A 21,365-nucleotide genomic window follows, 5' to 3' on the forward strand; every position below is an offset into this window, starting at 1 on the left:
CCCCAGGGACTTGGGACAGAGGGCCGGGATGAAGCCCTGCGCTTTCGAGGACATTTACCGATTGCGGCGTAGATCGGAAAGGCATCGGGAGGCAACGCCAGGAGTTCGCCCGGCCTCCGTCTGCCCGTCCTGCGCGCACGAGCCGAGGGAGACGGTGGTGCGAGCCGTCCGAAAGGGAGAAAACGGCGTTTTCAAGCTACCGCACAGTGCCCTAAACAAGGCATTCAGAGGGAACTTCAGAAAAAGCACTTAGTGGAGGAACGGCAGCACAAATACGAATCTGACTGGCATTTAATTAATGGCCAGGGGCTTCCGAGAGCAGACCAAAGCCAGTCAAGCAGCAAACTCCAGCACGCAGGCAGATCGCAAATAAACTCTCCTCGGGCCACACCGGGGTGCCCAGCGTAGCGTCTCCCACTCCTGAGAGCGATCCCTGCTCTGGCGGCTTTTTGGGTCCCCTACGGTGTTTGCAACAGCACCTCTGACCACTCTGCTCTGCACGCCGTCCCGTCTTCCCTTAAACCTCCCCCCGCACGAAGGCCGCCCAGCGACACCTGCAAGCGGAGGCCGTGGGCCACGTCCCGCGCCGGGCAACTGCTTTATCCGAGTCCCGCGGGCGCCTGTGGCGTCGCAGCGCTGGACCACGCGCTCGCCACACCGCGCCGGCAGCCCGCGGCCGAGGAGCGCTCCAGGCCGCCCGGACGGCACCGCGGTGGCGCGGAGGCCCCGGGACGCGGGGCCGGCTCCAGGCAGACCCCGAGCGCGCGGCTCTCGGGGGCAACAGCGGCGGCCGGGAAAAGCGGTAGCCAAACTCAGCACTGGGCTGTCACCGAACGAACGCAGACGGTTTGAGCTGCGCCCCATCCTTGGCACCGTCCTCCTCTGGAGGAAAACAGACCTTCGAAACATCCCTGCGTCTGTTTGGAAAATACAGCGCAGGATAACCTCTTCCAAACAGTATCGGTCCTCTGGCACACAAAAAGAAGTCAAATGCAAACTATTTATTGCCAAAACCTCTTCCTTCATTGTAAAGTACTGCTTAATTTCATCCCTTAGGCATCTATTATCTCATAGCCCATATTATTTTTCCAGCTATTACTGCTTAATTTTCCCCATCCAAAAAAGTATGTACAGACACAAGCCAATTTCCGTCTTGGCATAATTGTTTATGAGAAACAAACAGCTGTTTCGCTGGGGTCCTAACAAATAGAGCAGGAATCGCCGCTTCCCGTCTCCTCGTTACGCTCCTGCAGGCACGGCTGCCGTCACGTGTCCTCTGCCTCCGCGCTGCCGCTGCGGGCGCCACGTGCCAGCCCTCCCTCCGCGGAGCCTGCGCCGGGGAAGGGCCGCTCGCTCGCGACCTCGCCGCCGTCGCGGGCCCTCGCCAGGCCGGGCAGACCGCCCCGGGCAGCGCAGCACGAGCCGGGGGTCCCCTGGGGCCACGCGCCGGGCCCCCGCGCCTCGGCACCCGCTGCGGCGACTACAAGGCCCTACCCCCAGCCTTTCACGGCACAAACATCTCTCTTTTTTTTTTTAAGCTGTTGAATTTTAATCGGAACTTGGAATCATAAGTAAAAACTGCTATTTTTCCATTTCTGTTAGGATTTGTGACTTTTACCGCTTACTAATTTTTCACCATTTGTTAATTTTTTTCTATGCGACTTGAAAGCGTTTTGGCAAAATACTGATAACGTGCAGCGAACGTGGGACCTTCTCACGGTGCCAGGTCTGCAACCCTCGTTTCCGGGGCCACGGTGCGCCGCGGCTGCCCGGAAAGGGCTGGTGCTCCCGCGGGACGAAGCCCTCTCCCCGGAGCAGCGGCACGCGCCGAGCGGGGCTGCCGCGCCGCGGGGCCTCCCGGCAGCCCGAGGGAAACAGCTCTTCCTAAACCACGGGGCACACAAGCGACCACACAAGCTTAAATACTTGGATCAAAAATCATTGCAACGACTGCAGAATAATTTTTCAGGCCGTTACAGAATATTACCAAGCTGTAAGATCAGCGAGCTGGAGTGACTGGGGAAGGCTGTGAAAGCAAAGGGGGGTGTGCGCACGCGTGTCGGGGGCACAGAGAGGTGCAGAGAAAGTCGGCTGCGGATTTTGGCCTGCTTTCCTGCAGGTATTTTCCATTCGGAGATATGTAATTCAGTCTTTAATCCCAATTTGGGTTAAACGTTTGCTTAACCACCGCTAACATTATTCTCTCCTGGCGCTGCACCGTTTATGGGAGCACTGGGACGGCGGTGGCGGAGTTTATTCCGCTCTTCGCAGCAGAAAAGTGCCCACAGGTCCAAGGGCTCCCGCGGCAGCAGACGAGACGGGGTTTGTGCAACCAGAGGGCAAAGGAAAAACATTTCTTAGAGACAGTGCAAGAACCTAAAATGACCTGGCACCTCCCAACGCTGGCAAAAGGCATCGCGAAGGTTTGCCTTCCTGTCTCTACCCTGACTTCAGATAGTCAATTAAAAAAAAAAAAAAGCCTCCAAAAGCAGCTGCAAGCATCAGTGCTTTGCAAGTGCTCTTGTCTTGTCCAGTGGGTGTTACTGCAGCAAATAGAAATTGCAAGCCGAGGCCGAATGGCAATGAGTCAGGGAGGCAGAAAGGCGTGAAAACAAAATGAATGGAAAGGCAATAAAGCCGCAATATTTCACCATCGGTACTGAGTTCCTGGATAACCTCCATCCATCAGCGTTATCAGCGTCTGGTATCTCCCCGGAGCTGCAGTTACACTACATTAGTGACTCCGGCAGAGGCGAGGCCGGGCCGGGCGGCCGCGCGGCGGGGAAGCCCGCGAGGCACCGCCGGGGCAGCAGGCCTCCAGGCTGCCGGACGTCTCTCAGGCACCTCGGGCTTTCCGGCGGCTAGCGCAGATCCTGCTGGGGAGCAAAGCGGGAAACGCACAAGCTTTTACGGGCTCCCCGCGAGAGGCGGAGGGGAAAACCGATGGGGCGATGCCGGGCAGCAAGGAGCCCTCGTACAGGGAAGCACCTGGAGCTGGGAAGGTACCAGGCACCTTCCTGTGCCCGTGCTGCAACGCCGGGGACCCCAGCCGGGAAGCACGTGCCGGGGGGGAGAGGCACACACGGATCTCAGGAATGATGCCAGAAGTAAACAAGGTCCAATACATAAGTTCAAAGCATAGAAACCTGAGAAATACATTTAAAAGGGAAGGTACTTCCCTGTAAAAAGCTGGAGAATAAATCTAAGGACTGAAGTAGAAGAGGACACTTTTCCAGTCATGCCCCAACAAATATTAGTGCCCCTTCACTCCCCACTTCTTTCTCCCCCCCCTTTCACACGCACACGCACATGTAACGGCAGGGAAATCCTATTTCTCACTGTATCTACAAAGAGATTATAAAAAAAATCCACCAGGAAACAGAGGATGGGGAATACCCCAGCCCTTCGCTTTCTAGAGCGCCAAGCACAAACCAGGCTAACACGCCACCTCCTAAAAATACCTACTTATTTTTCACTCCCACCCAAAATGATTTAGGTATCTGCAGCCACAGGCACCTCTCCGGTGCTCCCGCCGGGCACTGCTCACCAGTCCCTGGCACCATGCGCACACCCGCAAAGGACCCAAACCCACCTCAAAACGCAGTCGCTTACTGCCTTGCTCTGGCAGTCAGCCCCCCCGTGCCGTGCCGACATACTGACAGCTGTCAATCACATCACCCAGTGGGGCTCAACCCCCTCCCCGACTGCCTGCAACCTGACACATGTTGCTGCCCCTTGCCCTGATGAACACGAGCGCGCTCTGCCCGGGCCCACTCTGCTCCCAAAAAAGCAGCTAATTCCCTGTTAGCATTACAGAAAACTCAGGCAGCCAGCGAGAAGAAAGCTTTTTAAAGAGATATAAAAACAGGATTTTTGTATTGAAACACATGCCACAGATGGTGTAGCAGACGAGGATTAATTCATGAATCATATTTCTTAAATGATACAATCTCTCTTTTCACTTCCATACTTTCCCTTTTTGACTCAGAAGCAGGGATTTAAGATGCCCTTCCCAGATATGAATTTTGCATGAACAAACATTGCAGGAAAAAAAGCAGCAATAAAACAGAAAACCCAGATGTTTAAAGCTAAGTTTTCAAATGTAAGCAAATGCATATCCTGTCCATCGGTGAAAGAACATGTGTGGAAACACAATATATGCAGGCACAGACACGGTTGCAGGGTGAGCAAATGCCTTCCCTAACATTTGAGATTACTAATGCTTCCCAGCAACTGTAGTTCAGTCAGGGCTCCGAATTCAACTACTGCTGGTTTCATATCTTATTCTATCTTACTCACCACTCTCATAGCCAAAAAAAAAAAAAAAAAAGAGCCTCAAGTCATTTAAGCCAAACACTTTCACTGCGAGGCCCTCCGCGCTCGGCTCCTCAGGTTGGTTGCTCCTCCATCCCCCATCCAGGCTTGCCTTCTGCAAATCTTGGCACAGGCACTTCCAGGTTGCTCTCTAGGAAAATCTACCAAAATCTATGAAACCAGGACGATTTCAGGATGCAACAGCAAGCCAAAACATTCTGCGCGATGCAAACAGATCAACCCGAACGAGCAGTTATGCCCCTACCACCGTATCTGAGTAACATCTTAAGTGGAAAACAAGACAAGGAAATGAACAGAGCTTCAACAACAGGAGACCCCAACTCACTCTTAACTGGAAAGCTCTTCCACATCAGTCGAAGTAACCTAAGGCCCGTGGCCATGCCTCCGTGCAGAGCAACGGCTGCCCCCCAGCCACGGGCACAGGCTGAAGCAGGACCAGAAGCAGCAGTGGAAGCACCCACGAGCCCCAGCGTGCTGCTATCGAGGCCCCTTCCTCACCTGCAGAAGATGCTCGCACACCCTCCTTTCAGCACCAGTTCAGCATACCAGGCAAATCATTCTCTTCCCATACCCAGCAGCTGCGTAAATGCTAAACAGCTGCTTCTTCACATGGCCTTGCACTGACTGCTGCAGCTTTAGCCTGCACACAAAGCGGCAAGTCAGAATAAGGGGGAAAAATTACTTACCCTGAAATTCTTTCAACCTTTCTCTGCTTTGTGTACGACGTGGGCTTCTCTTTTGGTTACTATTTCCAGATTTGGTCTTTGGGTAGGTGAATGGAAGAGGAGAATGAAAGGAGTTGTATTTGATGACGATGGAGACTGTAAAATAAAGAGAAGCACTTTAGTGCAGAACAGTCCTCTATATACATACATATCAGATTAAATTAAATTAGCGACACCTACATAAATGCTTCCTACTGTTTTTATGCACACACACAAATATCACAACTGTCAAGGAGAATGCAGCTGTCAGTGATATGGGGGGGGGGGGGAAAGAGCAATTTTAAAAAAGAGGAAGAAAAAAACCCAAGCAAAAGCAGCAGCATTGGAGCTGCTGGCAGCAACAGCAGCAAAGAGGCTTGCGCCACGTATCTGCAGGGCACCAGCCAGGCCAGAAAGCAGGGGAAGAGCTAAGAGTTTCAGAAAGCACCTACACGCACACGCTACCGGACCTTCGGCTTAGGGCAAGATCCCAACCTGTCACTCCCTAAATGAAAATCATCTGCAGGCCTTTGCTTCGGTAACACGCGCACACACTGCTCTCGCCAAATGTAGCAGGGACCCAGACACCGTTCACTCTGCTATCCACAAATCTCATGCAAAAATGCACCCGGATCCAATGAAAGGATTCGTCTCATAAGAAGGAATTAACAATTTCCACATTTTGGTCACTGCACCAGCAAGTACCTCCCCAAAAACCAGACTAATCTCCTGCCATCTGCTTCAACTGCAGAACTTCTGCTAGCAAGTCCCCCCCGCCACGCACAGACCCACAGAGCCGTGCAAACACACAAACCGGCCGTTTGGCTTCGCGCAGGCACGGGGCACGCGGCTGCCCAGGAAAGGGCTTGGTGCCCCCGGCGTGATCCCCCGCTTTCATTTCTGCCACCCGATTTCCTCCCGCACCTCTTCTCCCACCCGCCCCGCACTCGGCGCCCGCGTGCGCTCGTCCAGGCTCTCCAGCGACCGGGTGCAGCGCCTCGGGCTACCTCCTTCGCGCGGGCCTCCAAAAATCGTTGTTCATTTAACACCGCAGTTCGAGATCCTTAAAATACAATTTCATTTTAGGTAACTAAAAAAAGAAGGAAGATAAAAGGAGCTGACTTCCACGCTGCTGGCTTTTTTCAAGACCACTCTCCAACCCTCTGTACACAAATGCATCTCCAGCACAATTAGCCCCAGCCGTAATACTGAAAGAAGCCAAAAAAGAGTATTTACAAAATTGCTTAGAAGACGCTATGCCTGCTAGTAAAGAGCCTGAGTCAGGGACTGCCATTATTTGCCTTGAAAAGGTCACTGCGAGTAGTATATAAAAATACATGCAAACACTGAAGAAGTATAAACATAATGCTAAGTAACACTTTCCGCAAGCAGCACCGTATTTAACGCTGACACGGTGGCCTACAATAAAACCTAAGCGGCCGAGGAAAGCGAGGAAGCTTTCTGTTCCTCTTTAGCAGAATGGGCAAGTAAAGCTCAGGTGGGTAACGCCGCTCGGGACAGCAAGGACCGACAGAGCCCGAAATAAAAAGCCAGGGTCCTACTGCAGCCCCTGCCCGGCCGAGCACGCTGCTGCACTGCTGTGCTCAGCAGGAATAGAAATACTATTGTTAGCTGGAAGCAGTGCAGACTCATTAACATTTATTTTAGTGTTATAAAACATATTTTTAAAACACTTGAAGAAATAATCTGGAGGAGGTGCTAAAGCTCTGAGCGTTTTTTCAATATGTCCCAGCGTTTCCAGCGAGGTTTCGGATCTCCTGGAAGGAGGCAAGATGTCTTAGCAGCAGCAAGGAGGGTGAGGGTGCACAAATACCCCCAGACACCCTAGAAAAGCAGCACACTCACATTTGCTGCCCTTGCTCCTCCTTCCAAATTGCTCAATAAGAGGGAAATCTAAAAATGAAGTCGACTTGAATTGCCCATGGACAGCAGCAACCCGAAACTATCATTTCCCACATGTTTTTAATGTGTGTGGGTGTTTATACGTGAATAACACTTGGAAACAGTCAAACTGATGCCTGAAGAGCTATCTCCTCCAAAAGTACTCCAACAAAAAAACGCGCACGCCGCTCCTGCTCCAACAACGTCCACGGAGCCCGAGGGCAGCGCGCAGCTCCTGCGCCCCAGCCCCGCAGCTAACTGCGACAAGCCAGGCTCGCGCCTTTAAATCAACCCAGCGGGGCAACGGGACAACTCCATCAGCTGGATTGATTAGGCAGGCTTTCCACAAAGACTAAATGTATACTTAAATACATATAGCTGTTTTAAAATATCTGCTCTTTCATATGATAGGTCAAAACCTGGCGTCGTACAGGAAGATCAGTCTGTAGGAGAGACCCACAGGATGGCTGAGGCTGGAAGGCACCTCTGGAGATCATCTAGCCCAACCGCCCTGCTCAAGCAGGGTCACCCAGAGCACATCGCCCAGGACTGTGCCCAGGCGGCTGTTGAATCTCTCCAAGCAAGGAGACTCCACAACCTCTCTGGGCAGCCTGTCCCAGTGCTCTGTCACCCTCACAGTAAGGAAGTTCTTCCTCATGTTCAGACAGACCTTCCTGTGTTTCAGTTTGTGCTGTTGCCTCTCGTCCTGTCGCTGGGCACCACTCAAAAGAGTCTGGCCCCGTCCTCCTGACACCCTCCCTTCAGCTACTTATACACATTGACAAGATCCCCCCCAGTCTTCTCTTCTCCAGGCTGAGCAGTCCCAGCTCCCTCAGCCTTTCCTCACAGCAGAGGTGCTCCAGGCCCTTCATCATCTTAGCGGCCCTTCGCTGGACTCGCCCCAGTAGCTCCATGTCTCTCTGGTACTGGGGAGCCCAGCACTGGACCCAGCACTCGAGGTGTGGCCTCACCAGGGCTGAGCAGAGGGGCAGGATCACCTCCCTCGACCTGCTGGCAACGCTCTGCCTCACGCAGCCCAGGATGCCACTGGCCTTCTGGGCCACACGGACACATGGTCAGAAGCCTCAGCTGATTGAAATTCATGGCAAAAAAAAAGAGAAACGAACCCAAAGCAGAAGTGGCACGGACAGAAAGAACCTTAGGACCCGAAAGACAAAAGCTTGAACCCAAACGCTCAGCTGAAACACTCCCAGGGCCTCGTCCTCCTTAGCAGCCCTCCGCAAGGTGCTGCTAATGCCCGTCTCTGCTTTCTGGACATCCCGGGCAGCACTAGGGAGACACGCAGCCGTTCCCGAGTCTGTGAGCTGCTGACTATCCGCTACTATGTGTAAAAAGAGGCAGTGGCCTCTGTCCCGCTCCAAACCATAAACTTCCACAGAAGACCCCCCCTCGGAGGCACCCTCAGCAGGCCAGCGAAACGGCGCTGCTCCCCCTCCTCGCAAAGGAAAGGTGCCCAGGCCCTGCTGGCGGTGGAGTAAAGCACGCCAGTGCCTCTCCGCAGCATAAATTAGGCTTCAGATTGTTTAGGTCAACGTTTTCAGAGGAGCTTGGGGTGTTAAGTGGTCTCGTTTCTCCACCAGGTTGCAGGTTTTTGCAGCTCCATCCTAGATGGCTCAGACTGCAAAGTCACAACCCGCAGGACTCAAATTTATAGTCTTAACGGCATAGTAAAATAGGACTTCAAAGAGAACTCCCCATTTACTTTTTCACATCAGCTACAAGCAGAAAAATATCTGCCAGAAATTGGTATTTCAGAGTCCTTCTACAGTGCTAGTCGCAACCCAACATCTAGGGCCCATATAGCAGCACGGTGCCGCCACCGAGAGCAAATGCAACCCTTGCAAGTCCGGCAGGGTAAAACGGGGGAGTGTTTGGCGGCTGTTGGTGCGGAGCAGCCAGTGTCATCCGTCTTTTCAGGGGTTAAGAGGCCCAAAAGGAGAGAGAGCTGCCCAGGTCTGGCCATACCTACTCCAGCTCCCTCGAGAAGCAGCCAGCTAAAACAAGCCTGGCTTCGCGGCTGCTCTGGGGACCCCGCTGCCGCCCTGCGCGAGCCCGCCACTCCGGCGGCGCTTCCCAGGCGTCGGATCCACCTCCATCCTCAGCTCCCTGCAGCCCTTCTGGAAGCTCAGGGGTAAGAGAGGGTCTCAGGAGCTGTGACCCAGCACCCCCCGCAGCAGGCACCAGCAGTGAATTACACGGCGGGATGACCTGGGTTTTTTTAAGCCCTCGGCCCCACGCAGCAGGGTGACGGGCGACGACACGTTGCGGGTGGAGCAGGAGGAGCTGACGCCGGCTTCCCGGCCAAAATCCCGAGGCACGCGCCTGTTCCCCCCGCGGAGACGGAGGGGCTCGCTCGGGAGCTCAGCCACGGTGGTCGCGGGCGCCGGGCAGATGGCAGCGGCTTGGTTACCCGGCCGGCGCTAAGCGCAATCTGCACGAGCTGAGCGCACACCAAGTTCAAAGTCAAAATGAACATTTGTTCTACAACAAAACACACTGCAAATGATCCTTGACAAATTTTAACTGTTGGTACAGTCAGATAAGAGCACGGGAGCATATATCATACCCTGTTGTTATTGCAAGCTCTGTGCTGCTCAGCATACGAGTGGCAATGCAGAGAGATCTATATTTTGTATTTCAGTATAAATTATAGAGCAGCATAATAGAAGTGAAGAGGCAGCTCTGCTCTTCCCTGCATCACTTCTCTCACATTTTTTAAGCCCATTAAATTTCTTGCCATGCAGTTGCTTTATTTTGGTTTCTGGCTGCATAAAACCGTTCCGCGCTCACAAAGCAATGAGGCTGACTAAATAATCACCAACTCCATGCAAACCCTCCAAGAGCGGCTCTGGGAAGGAGAGAGGGTATCAGCAGATAGAGACAACTCGGAGGCAACCTGAGGTTTAGCATTCTGTGTCAGCTTGACACACAGGGGAAATAACCCTTTAATCCAGTGCAGTGTATTTCATTTACTGTAGTGTTATCCAGTTCGAAGATGTTATGAAAGGAATCCCCAGAGAGACTTAAGACTTCAAAACCAGCCCGAGTTTGAACTTAATTCCACCGTTGCAGAGGGCTGCAGCCCTGGAGGATGACCTTTCGCGTACCCTGCATGCCAGCGGCCGCTCTGCCTCCTAATGTCAGGCCAAATTAGAATATTCGCCTTTCCTTTCAGCCCGGATTTTGTTTTGCCGTGGTTTTTTTTTCTTTTAATTAAAAGCAGCTGTCGCTATTAATGAAATACCACCCTCCTCCCAAAAAGAAATCAATAACGCAAACAGATTAAAAACGGTGACGTCAAAAGGGAGCGGGAGAGCCAAAGCGCTGGGTAATTAGACACGGGGACTTTCACCTCCGCCTTAGCTCATCAGCCTAACGAGAGCCCAGGCCAGCAACGCACGAGCCTCGGTGCCGCCTAACGAACGTCGTCGCCTCCCCGGAACGAACGGATGCTCCCGGGGCCACCGACGGCGCGAGGCGGCTACAGTCGCTCCTCATCCTCGAACGTGCCCACGGCCTTCCTCCTTACCCCGAGACGCACCCTGACAGGCCCCTTTTCATGCCCTGTATCACAGAATTAAACGTAATTAAACGTAAATTTGTACTTCTCGAAAATACTGTTCCCCCACAAAACTGCTAAGTTCATTACAAAAATTCTTCATAATATGGAATTATTTAGCCTGCAAAATGCAGTACAAATAGCCTTATTGTATCATTAGTAGTTAGAAACGTTCAGTCAGCACAGCTGAAAAAAACATACACTAAATATGTCAAGGATACATTGCTTTCTATTCTTACTATTTTTTTAATGCCTTATTTCATGGTAGGTAAGTGAAAAATCTTTTTACCTGACTTAGTGAGAGGCTCATTTACTCATGCAAATTTAAAACCAAGTGTCATAATACAATGAAATTATAAAAACATATCAAAAAGAAGTTAGCGAGTCACTAAATTTAGCTCCTAATGGAGTTCAATCTGTCTTATACAGTTGTATGTTAATGGGAACAGCTACAGTGCTCTGTAAACATCAGAGCGCAGCTCAGCAATCGTGGTATGTGCAGGGAATTTTTGGAAAGCCGCTGTTCAGGTTTACAGCCTTCCACATCTCGATCCAAGTGAAACTTGAATTTTGATCCTAGCCAAGATTATAAAAACGCCTGGTAAAAATAAATTAAAACGCACCGTAATTATCTCCGCACAAGGGCTTGGCTGTGCATTTTCCATCACCCAGACGTGGTTTTCGTTAACCTCTTTGCAAATCCCGATACCAGCGTGGGACCGGGATGATTTACAGGCGAGACACTTAGTGCGCGCAGGGATTTTCTAAATCCGCACAAAACGTTACAGCTGACATGGTGGAGCGCTGACTTTGGGGACGGGAAGAGCAGAAGACAGGCAGCAACGTAAAGGACCTGCCTCCGAATCGACGACACTCGAGTGGCGCGAGAAAAAACAGAAAACTGTAATGCAAAAGAACCCAAAACACCAGCATCCACCCGAACTAACTGCAGCACGCCGGGCGCGAAGGCACGATCGCGATCCTCGGTCACCCCCTGCTTTGGTACCCGCTGATAACCCAAAGACAGTGCTGACACAGGCTCTGTATTGTCGGAAACCATCCCTTATCCCAGGAGCATGCCGAGGAGACGAAAGATTTACAAGAAAAGAGAAAGGGCCGAAATTAAGACAGGACCAGCCTGTCAGGTACAGCTTCAGCTAATATTCATCAAAAATAAAGCATCAATATTATGTTAGGCACTTAATAAAAATCAGCGCCACCGCAGCCGACCCGCTCGGCAGCCGCCGGAGCATCGAGTTGTGGCCCGGTATCGCGGGAAAGGAAGAGATGGAGATGCTGCACACTCGCTGTCCGGGTGCAGGAAGGTGAAAATGAGACACGCTGTAACGAGAAGAGGTAAGGGAACTAATGGAAAAACATCAAATTCCATTAAGGGCTGTGTTAAAGGTTTACAACATAGTCTCTAGGCAAGTCCAATGCTACCCTGAAACCTGTATCGATTCACAGGTCAAACCAGAAACAAAAATACCAATTTTGGAAAATATCAGCTGTTGTGATTTCTTTTGTATTGGGGGGGGGGGACAAAAAAAGTGAGTCCCTATGCACGGGCAAATATAGAGACCTTTCCACAAGGCACAAAACCCGCAGCAGAGCGACACTGAAACGATAAAATCCCTAGCCCGTCCCCGCCTTATAAAGCACCGAGATTCCTACAAGGAATGAGGGAAATGTTCTATATAAATGTTTTAATTAATCCATGATATTCGGCACACTACTCGGAGGCGTGTGACATGGCACTCGCTGCATTTTGCTCTCTTCTATTGCCACAGTTCTCAATTTTATTTTTATCCTGAGTTAGATATGAATCAGGATTTGCAAAAGACAAAACAACGCACTGTAATCATCCAGCGTGCCAATTAAGCTAAAAGATACCCTGGAAATTAAAATTAAATGCCATATCTATGAAAAGAAACAGACAGCTTCCTCAGAAACAACAACAAAAAAATGTATTACAGGAACCTGTTTGTGGCAGTCCCAAAATGTATCCAAAGCAGTTATATAACTTACTATCATCTCTCACATCTGCATACTGTAGGTCTTCATCAAATTGTGTATATATTTTTGCACATTTATCACCAAGATTTATTGAAGTTGATTCCATAAATTTCATTTAGTTGTTCACTGCTGCTATTTGTTTCCAAGGCAACAAATGCACTTTGCCCAAGCTGCACAGTAAATCACGGTTGTTCTGAATTTGGGGGTCTTTGCCCCTCGTGCTGTGGGATGGCTGCGCCTCCAAAAGCGCCCACTGGCACCAGCTCGGCGGCGGCAGTAATTAGTAACACACTTGGTGGACATGAAAAATATATATATATATCTCCATGCAATGGCGGGAAAATGCAAAATTAAAGAGCCACTGGGCTGTCCGCAGAAAGCCAGCTCCTCCGGCTGCCAGCAAAGAGGATTCATGCAAAGCCCCCTCTCACATCTAATTTACACCTAGGATGGCTGGAGGTTGAGAAATCCATTCGCAGGTTCAGGAGGAGCCGGACGGCTATTTCTGTTAAAAGAATAAATAAATAAATAAAAGAGGTGCCTCATTGTAGGCATTGCAAAAGGGACAAATGTAATAAGAAGAAAAACAGGGAAGCTGAGAATTTGCAAAGAGGGCACATGCGGTGGCAGACCCTCTCCCCCAGCTACAGCACCGGGGATCGTCACCTCCGCGCTGGATGCAGTGGTGTGGGTGCAGCGAGGAAGAGTCCGGCACTGGGACAACTTTCAGGTGAACTTAGGAACAGTCTGGCTAAAACTAGGAAATCCTGTAGTCTCAATTATTGTATAGGAGAACTGTTAGTCCAAGCATCAGCAGTTGAAGTGCAGGAGGTGGACAACCCCGAGCGCTAGCTCAGGACAGGCGTTGCTGCCCGAAGCCACACTATTCGGCAGAAAAGCTGTCCCCGTCCCCATTGCAACGTAAACGTTTAAAATACAAAGCAACCACACAACAACGGCACCTCTCCCTTTGTACTGCAAAGTATGGCACGGCCACAGCAACGACCCGCCGCGTCCAACGCAGAACCGCTAACACGCACTTTAAACAAACGGTGCTAAAAAGCAGGATGCCTCCAAGACGCGAGCGCCAGCAAACCCCAGCGCGGCAGGCGAAGCTTTCGCTCCGAGCAGAGTTAAAACGGGCTCCATGCTCCTGGAGACTTCTCCAGGGAAAAGCCTCGCGCAAAAACCCATTACTTCAGCACTTTCAAAACCAAAACCAATCTTGTACTTGCCGCCTATATTTTAATGAGACAGGACAGTTTTAGAAAGACAAAGCAGTTATTTTTATACGCAATAAGCAACGTAAACGACTGCAAAACCTGCAGTAAGACTGGTGGCTCGCAAACTCGACATGTTTGTGCTGCCCGGTGGAGTCGAAGCTGGAAACGTCACGGTGCAGGTCAGAGAAAGCCACGTTCGGCTTCCAGATGCAGTCGCGCAAGCCAGATGTGACCGCAGTGACGTCAGTGGAGCCAGCCCACCTTCACCCGGCGTAGAGGAGACCGCAGTCTGTGCCCATTTCCAAAGCACTCTCGAACCCTCTTTGTGGAATAGCACATTCCCTCGGATATGCGCATTATTCCCAAAATGATTAGCAAAGACAATATCCCCGAGGACAAAAGCCGCCGGGTTTGCCAGCTTCAGCTACCAAAAGGTTCAAAGTTTTTTGCTTCGTCTGGAGTGCAACTCCACATTTAGGAACAACGAATAACGAATTTGGTGCAAGAGCTGGACCAAGGATGCAGCAAGGCAAGCGCTGCTACCTCCAGCAGGACGGCTAGGTCCAGCGCTCCCAAAAGCAGTAAAATCACCTTCCCCTGCTGCTCGTCAGCCTCGCGGTGCAGTATACGAGGAGAAAACTTACTCCCGACTTCTGAAGCAATGAGCTACTTCTTTCAGCTACATGAATTGCTTGTTCTTACTGTTCTTATTGGGCATAATATTACCCATCAGAGAAGCACGATAAACGGAAAGGAAACCACACCACCTCAAGGCAAGTAGCGAGGAAGAGCAGCCCTCTCGCTGCACGTTGCAAAGACGGAGCAGGCCGGCGACGGAGGCGGCCGTGTCCGGGTTAAGAGACACAGCCTGGGAGCCCCTGCTCCGAAGACACGCGGGAACTCCCCAAAAGCTGCGGACACACCTCAGGGCTTCCTCCGTGGCCCGTCAGGTCTGTGGGTGGCAGCAAGGTAACGGGCAGGGACGTCACCTTGAGCTAATAACAGCCGCTAAATGCAACCTAATTCTTTTAATGCTAACAAATGAAATCCATCCAGCAAACACTGTCATCTCTTCTAACAAGAGGCAAAGGTATCACTGCGCTTCTCATCAGCCACCACGGTGACAAACTGTATTAAATATTCCAATTAGGGAGCGCTTCGGCGTTCCAGGCGTACAGCCTAACCCCTTCATTCACGACTGCATCTTCGGCTGTTTACACGAGCATGAAAAATAGCCTGCTGCAATGGCAGTTTCTCATTTTACACTACGACAAATGAAAAGCAACACAGAGGTCGCAGGCCACAGATCATCCCCTCCTTTCGGGAACGGCATTGGACGTGCAGGGTCCTGCGTTCGGACAATGGCCGGAGAACATCCCCGAGCTGCCAAAAACACGCAACGCAAAAAACGTTCCCCAGCCACCAGCACAAAACAGCGGCAGGAGGGTATAAATAGCCTTCGAGGCGGGTATAAATAGCCATAGGTGGGCACCAAAATCGCATACGCTGGGCTCGATTCCTCCCCGGGTTGCGCACGTGGCTTTACTACGGGCTGCGAGGAGCGGGGAGGACGCTCTGATTTAATATGTCTTCCCAGATATAAAAAAAAAACCCACCAAGCAACCACGCGCATGCGTGCACACACACACACACACACACACACACGCACGCGCGCGCTCCGAGCTCGCTCTCTCCCCAAAACAAATACCGTCTGCCCGCTAGAGCAGCGAGCAGGAGCAGCCAGCCGCCGAGCAGGGCGCAAGCGCGTCCCCCCGGCAGCCAGCGCACGTGCGTGCCACGCCGCGTCTGCATGTCACGCCACCCCGGCCGCCCTCGCCGCGCCGCGGCCGTTCGCGCAACCCGCCGGAGGGTCAACGCGCTTAGAAAGACCTCATCTCCCTCCGCGGCTGTTTGTCAGCGACGGCCGGGCGAGCGCGCGGCCCGTGAGAGGGGCCTCCCCGTCCGGAGGGAGCGACGGAGTCGCGGGCACTGTGACCCGGCCCGGCTCTCTGCCGCATCACCAGCGCCGCCGAGGCCCCTCGGCCCCGAAACGCAGCGGGAGGAGGAGGAGGAGGAGGAAGGGGCCAGCCTCTCCCGGCCCCGGTGCCGCCTCGCCTCCCTCCTCGGACGAGGCAGCGGGGAGGCCGGGGAGAGGGAGCGCGGGGCAGGAGGGAGCGGGCCCCCCGCGGCAGCGCGCGAGGCAGCGGGGCTGGAGCACGCGGCTCGGCGACGAGCGCTGGCACGGCTCGCTTACCACCCGGCGAGCAGCTCCCCGCCGCGCGCAGGTGGCTCCTTTGATTCCTGATTATCCGTCAGGCTTGTTTTTTGCTGGCGTCGGGCCGAGGCCAAACTTCGCATGGAGCGGGTCACCCCGCCGACCGGGCTCTCCCAACAGCATCCCGGGGCTCGCGCACCCTCCGACAGGGAAAGGTAGCCAGGGCCCGAGCGCACCGCGCTGGACGGCACTGCAAGCCCAGCCGCCTTTCCAGCCAGAGGGTCTCACGAGCATCGGTCAAACGGTGCCAGAGCAAAACCTCACACAGCAATGCGAATGCTACAGTCTGGAGCCATCAGAAGGCTAAAATGTCTGTCAAAAGAAAAATACTGATTCATCCAGGCCAAAAGGTTTTGCCAGAACGTGCTGGGTTTATCAGAAGCCTCGTGGGAAGGTCTGGTCCGTCGCAGAGGCCCCCGCGTGGCTCCCACCCGGAGCAGAGGAGCGAGCGGGCCGCCACACCGCCCCGCAGCCGCCAGCCGCCGCTGAACCCGCGCGGCTGACGCGCCAAGGCCCCCGCGAGCGGGGTGCCGCAGCCGAGCTCTCCCCTGGGGCTACGAAAGCTTGAAGCATCTCCATTTCGACGCGAGGTACAAGGTTTTGCTACCTCGGACCAGCTGGTGTAACCAAACCCTGCAGGCCCCTTCCCAGGGGCGTGGGGGGCCATAGCTGCTCTAGGCCCGTGCCCTGAGGCGCCGTGGGCCGGCGAGCCCAAGCCTCCGCCGCAGACACCCAGTGGCCTCCAGCTTACCGACCCGGCGGCCGGCTGGCCGGCATTTTTTTGGCTTGTCCCAAGCCCTGCCTCAAGTCCCTCAGCGTTTCCGAACCCCGCTCCGGCCCTCCCGCGGGAGCGCCGCGTGGGCGAGAGGGCCCGTGCCCCACGGGGCCCATCCGTACTTGCGGGAGCACGAAGGAGCTAATGCAGGGCTCTGGTGAGATGAAAGCAAAGACCTTAATTAAAATAAGTTTTAAAACCCATCAAGATTTTTTATCTTATTCAGATTAGCAGCCATCCTAAGATTACACTCTGAATCTAAATGTACCGCTTCTCCTCAGGCGTTGCGGGCTTTGCGCATAAAGCCCTTAAGACATCAAAACCCACGCCAACCTAATAAAATAAAAACGGAGAAAAAATGCATTTAACAGTAACTAAAATTACATAGGCTTCCTCCAAAAATACGAGTAATACCCTTATTTCACACAAGCTTCCGCTGCTCTAGCCTTGCGCAGCCGCGCAGGCCTGGAAGCGGGCGGCCATGCCCTCGCAGCGGGGAGCCAGCCCCGAAGGGACGCGTTCACGCCAGGGCTTGCAGGATACGGCCATTCCCTGTGAATTAGCTCGAGCAAACGCTGAAAGGAGCCGGGGCGATTCGGGTCATGCCGTGCCAGACTCTGGTCCCAAATCGATGCCCTCAGCTTCGGGAACCACGTCCCAGGGCGAGGGTGGGGGTGGGAAAAGGACACGTTTCGGTGGCAGGTTGATTTGTAAAGCAAACTAATCCCCCCACCGAAGCTCTCTGTGTGTTTGTAACACCCGCGTTAATCCCGGCAGAGATGGAGTAATGAGTGAACAACAGTGCATGATAAATGCAATTTATCACCACGGTTCTGCAATTCATTACCCAGCCCTCGCCACCGCTCCATGGAAAACACGGACACACACCAGCGCCTCCTGCAAAGAGGGGAGAGACTTGTGGCAACGGGCTGGCACAACTTCATCCCACAACGAGCAGCACACACAAGAGTCGCCGTCTTACGGTAATCCCAATTTAAAAAAAATTCCGGATGACATCTGCATTACTGCGCGGTTTTCATTGCAGCCCTTCCGCGACGCCGGGCTCTGGTTTGCGCCCGGTGCCGCGGCGCGGCTCGCTGCAGCACCCCGGCCGCGGGGCAAGGAGAGGGCGCTCCCCGAGCCCCCCGCCACCGAGCGCGCCCACCACCGGCATCACCTCCCAGGTGCCCGTCGTCGGATACTGAGTTTTCTTTAAGGAAAAGAAGGACCAAATCAATGTCTTGGGAGGATAAACTTGCAGCTAAAGAGAAAAACTACAATTACACTTTTCAGCCATGAAAAGTAAATCAGATGGTGCTGAAATCCCAGCAGAAAACACAGATTAATTAAAGTCTGCACTTTCTAAATCTGTTATTCAACTAAACACAGCTGTTAAAAAAATGATGCCTTTGCTGTAATTTTCATGTACATTCATACCACTGAAATACAGCGAAAAACATTATTAAGTGCATTTGGTTAGCTGTTGAAGTCGTATAGAAAAAGCAAGCACACATATATGTTTAATTACGACAAGAATTGATTTATTTATTTATCCGCTCCGTAGCAAGCATGAAGGGCTCCCCTCGCACACACCCCGAAAGAGGGTACTCGAACCCAGCACGGAGACGACGACTGACTCTAGCCGGCTCCGTGTGACAGGTTGGGATCCTGTTTTCCTTCAGGGATTTAAGGCAGGTGGGATAGCTCCGTAGGATGATGACAGCCTGTAACACTGAGGCTGCTGTCACAAAATCATATGAACAGCCAAAAAAGCTGGGTTTTTTTTCTTTGGGAGCTCAGATGCTGTCTCCGAGAAATGGATCAAATCTATTAAAGCGGGGTGAGAGCAGGAGGCGAAGCTTAAGGTGGAGCAGGCGGCAGGGCTCCCCACGCCGAAGGACGGGCGCCCGGCTCGCTCCGTCACCGTGCGTCGCCGAGGCCGGGCACCAACAAGCACGCGTGCACAACGCGCAGAGCACAGTACTCACGCTGGTGCAACACCAGCGCTCCCAGCACTTCTGGCCACCAAAGACCGTACTCCTCCACTGCACTGTACGAATGGGAGGGGGAGGAACGGCGGCTTTTGCTTTCATTAACCCTAACGCATTTTAGGATCTTAAACAGAGAAAAACTCCTAAACAATGTCTTTACAGGGCCTAATCTAAACTCATCAAGCTTCGCAGAGGCTCTTGTTGACTCCTGCTAGCTTCGGACCAAGCTCTGCTTCCACACCGAGCCAATCCATCCATCAGAAGATGGTGCGACTGCCGAGAAAGCCCCCGGAGGCAGGGAGAGGGGGCAGGGGACGCAGCTCGGTCTCCGATCAAGCCCCGCCGTCCCTCCTTAACCGCTCCCCTCCTCTCGCGCCGCGGGGGCTCTGCACCGGGCGTGTAAAACCGGCAGAGCACGGCTCCCCCTGACACGCTGTCATGTGTGGAAAAACACGACATGCCGGAAACAAAAGCTTCCCTTCTCTTTCCCCCCCTCTCTCCAAGTCTACATCGACGATCAAAGTGGAGAGCGCCTTGCTCTGTCAGAGAGGGAAGGGAAATTGCCGTGATGTGAATGCAACCCAAGCTGCTCTCTGCAATTCAACCCAGGCATTACAAACTTCCTCCAGAGCCGCCGCACAGCTGTGCCTCCCCCCTGCAGCAGCAAACGCTGCTCGAACCTTGCTTCCCTCCGAAGCGGGAGAAGGCATGGGAGAGCCCTCATCTCCTCTCAATCTTCCCCAAATCATTTCAGCTTAAAAGATAATTAGCATGATCTAATACAGTAATATATTAATACTGGCAATAACTCCTTGCCGTCGCACTGCTCCGCGAAGCCCCTCATGAGCCAACCTTGCGAGCCCCGCTGCGAAGGGCTTCACGCCGCGGCACCAGCCTATGCTCGCATCCATCCATGCCAGGGGAAACGGCTCCAAAGCGAAGGGCTCGGACCCTCCGGAGCGGCAAGCGGGAAGAGCTGCCAAGCAAAGCCCGACTGATGGGCTGCGAATGGTGAATCGCCGCCTTGCTACCAAGCGCCCACCGCGGCGGTCACCCGGCGCCCGAACACAACCCGCGGCAGTAAACCACAGCTGCAGCTGAAGATACAGGTCTCTAAGCATGACGAGTGCCTACAAGCATTGAACCAGCAATAAAAACCACCATATTTTCATCTCATAAGGAAAAAACAAAAAGGCATTTTCAGGAAAGCAAAATTTGTCAGGAAAAAAAGGCTACAAATTTGGGGAGGTTGTAAAGAATGTTTTTTCAAACACCTCAATTCCCAGGAAGCAGGGAAGCCCGAGTCCATTGCATGGCAATATATGGTCAGCTGTGTATAACGAGAAATGGGTTATACAAACCGGTCCAAGGGAGTGTTCAAAAACTTTGTGGAATATGACACAGAGCGCTTCCCAGTAGGCTTTATTGCAGCTGGCTTTTGAATGACACGCCTCGCTGCATCTACTTATTATCACTTCTCCAGCTAGAGCACCTGACCACGGCAAGCACGCACCTTTCTGCAAGTTCCTGAGACATGATAAGCTAGAAGAAAAAACAATTAAAAGCAAACATGTACCAGTAAAGAGAAAGATTTGTATTTTTTTTTCAGAGATGAGCAAGATGCGCTGGTAGCAAAGTATGTCCTATAATCTTCTATTACAGGGTGAAGGTTTTAATAAAAAGAAATAAAAAGAGCTCACATTTTGATCTTTTCCCAGAGCTAGACATGGTTTAATTAGCTTGATCTCATTATGTAAACTGGAGAGGAAAAAAGAACACCATTAAAGCAATATCCCACTGGCAAATGAGACAACCTTGACATCAACTAAGATATTTTCTTGGAAAAGTTTCTGCTGCCTGCGATGCAGGTTCTGCACCTCTTCCTAGTCGTCACGTCTTCATAATTCCACCTTACGGTTCCTTTCACCTGCTGCGTTTAACTCAACAGCATTTCTAGTTTTCTGCTTAAATAATGCCAGTAGTAAAAATCAAGCTGGATGTTGACTTGGTCCTATTTACCCCAGATCATTCAGCACATTCTTTGGAAAAGATCGACTTGAACTAAACATTGCCATAATATACTCCATCTGTTAAAGTACATACTTTTGTAATAATACATTCAGAATTCGGTAAGAAAAGCAAGAATTACAAACAAGGTGTCCATAATGAGCCTCAGTATAATTATTAAACCAGATAAAGTAGGCCTGGTTTTCAATACAAGAAAGTTATTTGTACCTTAATGATAATGAAATGTAAAAAGCATCTGTAATTTCCGCTGAAATGTATTGCAGAAAGTCAACTTAGTGCACGTCACTTTGTTAAGACTATTCTTATTATTGTGTTTGCAATGACAGCAAAATGCTTCTTAGTTCCAGCTCCTGGGATATATAAAAATATGATTAGAGCACTATAACAATACAACAATGGATTAATTTGCCCAACCATTACATTTTGGATCTGACAGACTCTCATAATTTATTTTACCAACTGAAAGGTGGTTATTTTGGGATCCTGGTTCAAAACAAAGTAGTTTAGTGCAGCTTTTTGAAATATTCTTTATATTC

At 52.0% G+C, this 21,365-nt stretch overlaps 1 protein-coding gene across 6 annotated transcripts in view; it reads right to left on the reverse strand.

Annotated features, from left to right (window-relative positions):
- Positions 1-21,365, reverse strand: part of NEXMIF (neurite extension and migration factor) — a 172,829-nt gene that overhangs the window by 49,602 nt on the left and 101,862 nt on the right. For all 6 annotated transcript variants that reach the window (XR_010390995.1, XR_010390994.1, XR_010390993.1 and 3 more), the window contains exon 2: positions 5,022-5,156. The gene's annotated coding sequence lies outside the window, so the exon portion shown is untranslated. The remainder of the gene's footprint in view (positions 1-5,021; positions 5,157-21,365) is intronic.

Source organism: Dromaius novaehollandiae, chromosome 11 (assembly GCF_036370855.1).
Source record: "Dromaius novaehollandiae isolate bDroNov1 chromosome 11, bDroNov1.hap1, whole genome shotgun sequence".
NCBI classification, from domain to species: Eukaryota; Metazoa; Chordata; class Aves; order Casuariiformes; family Dromaiidae; genus Dromaius; species Dromaius novaehollandiae.